The sequence below is a fragment of the Pogoniulus pusillus genome, chromosome Z, assembly GCF_015220805.1.
Source record: "Pogoniulus pusillus isolate bPogPus1 chromosome Z, bPogPus1.pri, whole genome shotgun sequence".
In the NCBI taxonomy this organism is placed as follows: Eukaryota; Metazoa; Chordata; class Aves; order Piciformes; family Lybiidae; genus Pogoniulus; species Pogoniulus pusillus.
Window position 1 is genome coordinate 101,819,047 of NC_087309.1, and position 7,919 is coordinate 101,826,965.

The following is a 7,919-nucleotide window of genomic DNA, read 5'->3' on the forward strand; positions in this document are numbered from 1 at the left end:
AGGGACAGAAAAACGAAACCTCAAGAGTATTTTCTACCACTATAACATCTAAAACACAAAGAACTGTGTATTTACTTGATTTCTTGTTATGTGCCTTAATATGTACCTATGATCCAATAGCTTAAGAGTTTTATCTGAAATATCCTGGGACAGATAGAGTAGGCTTTGTGAATTCTTTTTTCCTTGGTCTTTTAAAACATTTTTTTCTTGATACTATAAAATAGATTTTTTTTTCATTAAGTAATACTCAGAATTGTAGTCTTCTGTGGTTTGGGGTAGTAATTGGACAGTTTTCTGCTGTAATGTTTTGCCACTTGTTTATTCTGCCTTTTTTTTTTTTCAGTAATTTTATTATTTTCTAGTAGGAAAGGATGTGCTTCTTCCAGGCTCTGAGTATTCTGGAATAAGCTTTTCCAGATTCTCTCTGAATTATTCTTGCAAAGACAGCAAGTTTGCCTTCTTTTAAATGCATGTAAATTAATTAGAGTTGCAGCAGCCAATCATAGTAGCAATGGTGCCAGGCTGCAGTAGAAGCGTGGTACTTAGCAATAAAGTGCTGACTAAAATAAGTATGTAGGTACAAGTACTGCACAACACAATAAACATTCAAAATCTACTATATTCTGAGAAGTTAAATAAGCCTTGGAGTAATAGATAGTGTTATTTTGCAACTTTGAGATAGTCTTTCTGACATAATTCAGTTTGAAAACTTTTTTTTTTTTTAATCATGAAAACAAGTAATTTTGTGATGCCAGAGCACCATATCAAAGTGCTACATGTTTATGGTTTTAACAAAGTGGTGTCGTAAGCAAGCTTGTTTGCTTGCGTAAGCCCTTTCTTCACCAAGATACACAATTCAAATTCAGATCCATGTTTTACCTTGATAGCAGCCACATTTATATTAAAGAGAATCTTAGTGGACTGGGAATGTGCCTTGTTTACTGCACATACAGTGGTTTAGTAATACCAGGCTGTTATCCAGAAAACAGGCATTGTCACTTCTTCACTTAATTACAGCTACAGAGGAGGAAAATCGTGTTAGATCTGAACATAACTCTAAAGCAGGGGAAAAGGAGCCTTGAATTTGAGAGTCAGTATTGGCACATATAATATCAGGAGCAGTATATGTGTACTGTCTGTGTAATCTGTTATGTATGTATGCAGACATGTGAATCATGTGCATTTTAATGTATTGACTCTGACAATAGGAGAAGGAAGAGCCTGATCAAGCATAAAGGTGTGAGGACCTCTGGCATCATCTCAGAAAGCTAAAGGAATAATTTACTATTTTTAATGCAGTATTAGAGTAATAGCTAATGTCAGCCCTGGACTGTTGCAGTGTGAACACAGAAGCCCACAGTTGAAGTCAGCCTTTTGTTAGCCTGTTAGCTGTGCAACTCACAAGAAGATTGTGGCTCATAGAATGGCTTAGGTTGAAAGAGACCTTAGAGATCATCTACTCCAGCCTCCCTGTCATGGGCAGGGATGCCTGTAAACTGGACTTGGTTGCTCAAAGCCTCATCCAGTCTGGCCTTGAACACCTTTAGGGAGGGGGCATCCACAAACTCTCTGAGCAACCTATTCCAGAGTCTCACCACCCTCATACTGAAGAACTTCTTTGTCAGATCCAGCCTAAACCTGCTCTCCCTCAGCTTCAAACCATTCTTTCTTCTTCAGTTCTTCTACAGTTGCTATTCCAAAGGTCCACTTAAAACCCTTGGGATCTTTAAAACGCCCTTCTCTCAGAAAGTCAATTCCCAAGATGCAAGGTGCATTTGGACCTGTTACAATGACATGCCTTCGCCAATCACTTCCAGTCAAACTCATCTCTGCCTCTAACCTTGTCAATTCTTGAGAGCCTCCTGTAATTCCAGAAATTGCAATAGACTCCATTCCTTTACAGTTTGAAGGCATCAATGTGCATTGTGCACCCGTGTCCACTAGAGCCCTGTATTTCTGAATTTTCAAGGTACCAGGCCATTTAACATATACATTCCAGTATATTCTGTTGTCTTCCTGGTCCCTGGCTTCCGCCTGGTAAGAGGCAGGGCCCCCCTCATGTTGGCCATTACAATTGCAATTGGCACAGTGTTTAGTGGTGTTAGTTGAATCATCACCAGAACCATCTGAGTCATGTGGTGAAACTGAGGCAACTACTCTTTTAGGCTTCTCACTCTGTAACTCTCTCACTCTTTTTAGGAGAAGAGAGGTAGGTTTTCCATCCCATTTATCCATGTTTTCACCAAACTGGTCACGTAGGATTAACCAAAGAGACCCACGTGACTGTTGTCTATTTTTCAGTGAGTTAGGTTGAATTGGTCTTCTAGGAAGACGCCTATCCCTGATGGCCGAGACATATACCCACTCTGAGGGTGAAGAAGAAAGTTCACTGTCCTTTGCCAACTGGGATAGGGAGGTTTTAAATTCCTCCTTGAGTTGTTTCATGCTATCTTTAATCTCTTCAGTCATAGTATTTATGGCTGACACCATAGCATTAACCGTAAGGCTATCCTCCATTTGCCTCATTTGATCAGCGAATTCACCCACAGTCATAGAAGTTGTTGCATCATCTTTCCCCACCATCTTGCTTGCCAATGTATGGGCATAACTAGAGGGGGCAAGCTGGATAAGTTTCTTTAGGAGAGCTCGGCTCATTGGTATCTCCTCAGGGTTCTCTGTTGTATAATCTCCATAGATTAGCTCTCTTATGGCCATCTCTCGCAAGCACTGAACCCCCTGTTCAATTGTATTCCAGTGTAAGGGTCTCCAGGGTAAATCATCCCTGTTAGGGTACCGCAGTACCACAGCTGTCAATACACATGACCAGAGGTTAGAGTTGCCACCGAGATGTCCTAAGTGTTTATCTATGCCATTGTCTCTCGAGAAAACTCCCAACTGCCTTACGGTCGGAGGGTTTATTTTTATGGTGTCCATGCCTCCATGCCAGCATCTGTTCAGCCAACTCATCAGCAGTTCTCGCTCTTTCCGGGAATAGTCTTGCCTAATATGCCTGAGCTCCTTCCTTGGCAACGGGGCTCCCTCCTCATCATCACTATCGTCACTATCATCCGTCTCCTGAATATGTTTTTCCTTTGCTTTTGCCTTTCCACTCCTTGTGCCCACAAGGGTACTGGCCTTCACACCAGCCGATGTACCTTCTCCTGGATCCTCTTCCTTTTGCTCACCCTGCTCTGGTTTATCCCCATTGTCATCTGAGCTATCTCGACCCCCAAGGCTAGCTGCCATTTTTCTCCTCGTTTTAACCGGGGCAAGGGAGACCTTATCTAAGGTAAACTGTGTCTTACTCTGGGAGGTGCCTTTCACTGAATCATCTGAGTTTTGTTTGTCTGCCTGGCTCTGTTCCTCACGCGGTAGTGGGGCTGAGGCTGAGGCAGAAGGACCCTTCCCCACAGCAGCAACAGCAGCAGCCGGCTCAGCAGAGGCAAACGGGGCTAAGGCAGGAGCAGTGGCGTTAGCAGGCTCGATGGCGTTAGTGGGTTCGCCTTCCGAGGACCTCGCCGCCTCCCCCGGGACCACTTCCAGTCCCCTGGTTGCAGGCGAAAGAATCTTTGCCTCAGCAGCCTCTCTGCTGGCAGAGGCTCTGGTGTCAGCGACCCTCCTACAGATCAAAACGTTCGAGCCGCATTTTCCACAAACCAGTTCCTCAACTTTATCTGTCCGAGGAACTTTGCCATAGCCCACACCGTCTGCAGCCAGATCTGCCGCCGCCGCAGCAGCCCTTTGTGACTGCACTTCTGCAGGGGTTCCATCGCTCTACCTTTACTTTCCTCCGTTCTATTAGGTACGAATGGGAACCAGATTGTTTCCTGCCTCCATGCTTCAGGGTCAGTGGGGTACGGGCCATGTCCAACAATCTTTTCTCCTCTCAAAGGCTCCGAGGCAGGACGTTTCACTGCTCTGCGAGCAGTCCATCTGCTCGGTGCCGTGGCCCTCCCTCCCCCGCTTCGGTTGCAGACTGTTTCTTTAACCCTTAGCTCCCTGCTATTGCCTCCGGAGAAGGTAAAAACCTCACTTACAGCCTGTTTGTTCCTGCATTTCTCTCGTCTCCACACTATAACCAGACCTACAATAGCAGCCAAAAACATCAAGTTCACACATATTGGGCATGCTACTGGGTGGCTCATCTCTTCCAAATAACTCCTAGTCTCTGACACCAATGTCACATACGGCACACCCTCAACGACATTCCTAAACCCTAAAATATTCCTAACAACATCTCCAACCTTCCTTAGCACAGCTTTTACCGAGTCCCAGACCATCTTAGCAAAGAATGAACACACCTGGTAGTGCACCATAGCTGTAAAACACTGCTGAACCGACAGAGTCAGAATTGAGGCAATAATAGGCCAGAATATATCAAACAACTTCATTTTTCCCTGATGTTCTTATTCTGATTATCAATCAACAGGGGGAAAGGGAAAAAAAAACAAAACACAACAAGCCAAGATCGTGCCCCATGTTAAGGTGCCAAAAAAAAAGAATCCTGTCCTGGGTTTGGGCTGATCCCTCCCCCAGGAAGAAAATTCACAACACAAACCCCCCTACTTTTTGAAAGTCAGGGAAAGATGAAATTGTATTTTCTTATAATATAAGTATAACAATGTAAAGAGAAATAATAACTAGAGAAGGAAGGAAGGAAAAAAAAACAATACAATAACCTTAAGGGAGATGGGGAAGGGGTCAAGCGGCGGCGAAGCAGCAGAAGCAACAGTAGCCAAAACAGCAGCTGGGGGATGATAGGCGAAGCTGCAGCAGCAGAAGCCAGCGGGAGAAGGGGGAGAACAAACTGTGCTTCTAGACATTAAGTTCTTGATGCTCCAATGAAATTATATTAATTTATCTATTGTTGCCATTTATGTGGCCTATCCCTGGAATGTTCATCTCTCCCCTATGTCTGAGCTAGAGGATCAGCTCAAACGGCCACACCCTGTCATGGGCAGGGATGCCTGTAAACTGGGCTTGGTTGCTCAAAGCCTCATCCAGTCTGGCCTTGAACACCTTTAGGGAGGGGGCATCCACAAACTCTCTGAGCAACCTATTCCAGAGTCTCACCACCCTCATACTGAAGAACTTCTTTGTCAGATCCAGCCTAAACCTGCTCTCCCTCAGCTTCAAACCATTCTTTCTTGTCTTGTCTCTAGACACTCTTATGAAAAATCTCTCTTCAGCCTTCCTGTAGGTTCCCTTGAGGTACTGGAAGGCAGCTCTAAGGTCTTTCTGGAGTCCTCTCCTCTCTGGGCTGAACAGCTCCATTCCCTCAGCCTGTACTCATAGCAGATGTGTTCTAGCCCTGGGATCATCTTTGTGGCCCTTCTCTGGAGTCACTCCAATAGTTCCATGCCCTTCTTATGATGGAAACACCAGAACTGGATGCAGTATTTGAGGTGGGATCTCGTAAGAGCAGAGTAAAGGGGAAGAGTCGTCTCTCTTGTCCTGCTGTCCACATTCACAGTATCACAGTATCATCAGGGTTGGAAGAGACCTCAGAGATCATCAAGTCCAACCCTTTACCACAGAGCTCAAGGCTAGACCATGGCACCAAGTGCCACGTCCAATCCTGCCTTGAACAGCCCCAGGGATGGCGACTCCACCACCTCCCCAGGCAGCCCATTCCAGTATCCAATGAATCCCTCAGTGAAGAACTTTCTCCTCACCTCGAGCCTAAATTTCCCCTGGCGCAGCCTGAGGCTGTGTCCTCTCGTTCTGGTGCTGGCCACCTGAGAGAAGACAGCAACCTCCCCCTGGCCACAACCACCCCTCAGGTAGTTGTAGATAGCAGTAAGGTCACCCCTGAGCCTCCTCTTCTCCAGGCTAAACAATCCCAGCTCCCTCAGCCTCTCCTTGTAGGGCTGTGCTCAAGGCCTCTCACCAGCCTCGTCGCCCTTCTTTGGACACGCTCAAGCATCTCAATGTCCCTCCTAAACTGGGGGGCCCAGGATTGAACACAGTACTCAAGGTGTGGTCTAACCAGTGCAGAGTACAGGGGCAGAATGACCTCCCTGCTCCTGCTGACCACACCACTCCTGATGCAGGCCAGGATGCCACTGGCTCTCTTGGCCACCTGGGCACACTGCTGGCTCTCATTCAGGTGGGTATCAATCAGCACCCCCAGATCCCTCTCTGTCTGGCTGCTCTCCAGCCACTCCGACCCCAGCCTGTATCTCTGCATGGGGTTGTTGTGGCCAAAGTGCAGCACCCAGCACTTGCAGCTGTTGAACGCCATCCCGCTGAACTCTGCCCATCTGTCCAGGCAGTCAAGGTCCCGCTGCAGAGCCCTTCTGCCCTCCAACCCAGCCACATCTGTCCCCAGCTTAGTGTCATCTGCAAACTTGCTGATGACTGACTCCATGTCCTCATCCAGATCATCTATGAAGATGTTAAAGAGGATGGGGCCCAGCACTGATCCCTGAGGGACACCACTAGTGACAGCTGCCAGCAGATGTGGCACCATTCACCACCACTCTCTGGGTCCGTCCCTCCAGCCAGTTCCTAACCCAGCACAGAGTGTTGCCATCCAAGCCATGGGCTGACAGCTTAGTCAGCAGTTTGCTGTGGGGGACAGTGTCAAAGGCCTTGCTGAAGTCCAGATAGACCACATCCACAGGCCTCCCCACATCCACCAAGTGGGTCACCTGATCATAGAAGGAGATCAGGTTGGAGAGGCAGGATCTGCCCTTCCTAAACCCATGCTGGCTGGACCTGAGCCCTTTGCCATCCCTCAGGTGCGCTCTTATCACCCCCAAGATAACCTGCTCCATCAGTTTCCCTGGCACTGAGGTCAGGCTGACAGGTCTATAGTTCCCAGGTTCCTCCATCTGACCCTTCTTGTGGATGAGGATCACGTTGGCTATTTTCCAGTCTCCTGGGACCTCTCTGGTGAGCCAGGACTGCTGGAAAACGATGGAGAGCAGCTTGGCCAGCTCAGCTGCCAGCTCTCTCAGCACCCTGGGATGGATCCCATCTGGTCCCATGGACTTGTGGGTATCCAGGTGGCTCAGCAGGTCCTGAACTAATTCCTCATGAATTTCCAGGGCAACACACTGCTCCCCAACCCCATCCCCCAGTTCAAGAGGCCACTTGCCTCCTCCTCCCTCCTTACTGTTAAATACTGAGGAGAAGAAGGCATTCAGGACCTCAGCCTTTTCTTCATCATCAGTTATAGTGTTCCCCTCCTGGTCCAGTAAGGAGTGGAGGCTCTTCTGGCCCTTCTTTTTAGCATTGATAAGTTTATAAAAGTGCTTTTTATTATCCTTCACAGAGGTGGCAGCCTAAGTTCTAGCTGGGCCTTAGCCTCTCTAATTTTTCTCCTGCATAATCTGGTTACATCCTTAAACACGTCAGGAGAAGCCTTCCCCTCCTTCCAGAGGTGATACACCCTCTTTTTTTCCCCCAACTCCTTCAGGAGCTGTTTGCTCATCCAGGCTGGTCGCCTTCCCCGCCAGCTCATCTTTCGGCACATGGGAACTGCCAGCTCCTGTGCCTTCAAGAGCTCCTGTTTAAAGTAGGTCCAACCATCCTGGACCCCTTTGTTCTCAAGGACTGCTGCCCTGGGGACTTTGCAAATAAGTTTCTTGAGCAAATTGAAGTTTGCCCTCCGAAAGTCCAAGGTGTGGGTTTTGTTGTAGTGCCTCCCTACCTCCCTGCATATTGAAAACTGCACTAACTCGTGATCACTACACCCCAGGCAGCCTCTCACTGTCACATCTCCTACCAGCCCTTCTCTGTTGCAGAGCAGCAGGTCAAGCTGAGCTTGACCCCTAGTAGGCTCACTTAACAGCTGGGTCATGAAGCTGTTCTCCATGCACTCTAGAAATCTCCTGGACTGCCTCTTCTCTGCTGAATTAAGTTCCCAGCAGATATCTGGCAGGTTAAAGTCACCCACAAGGACAAGATCTGAT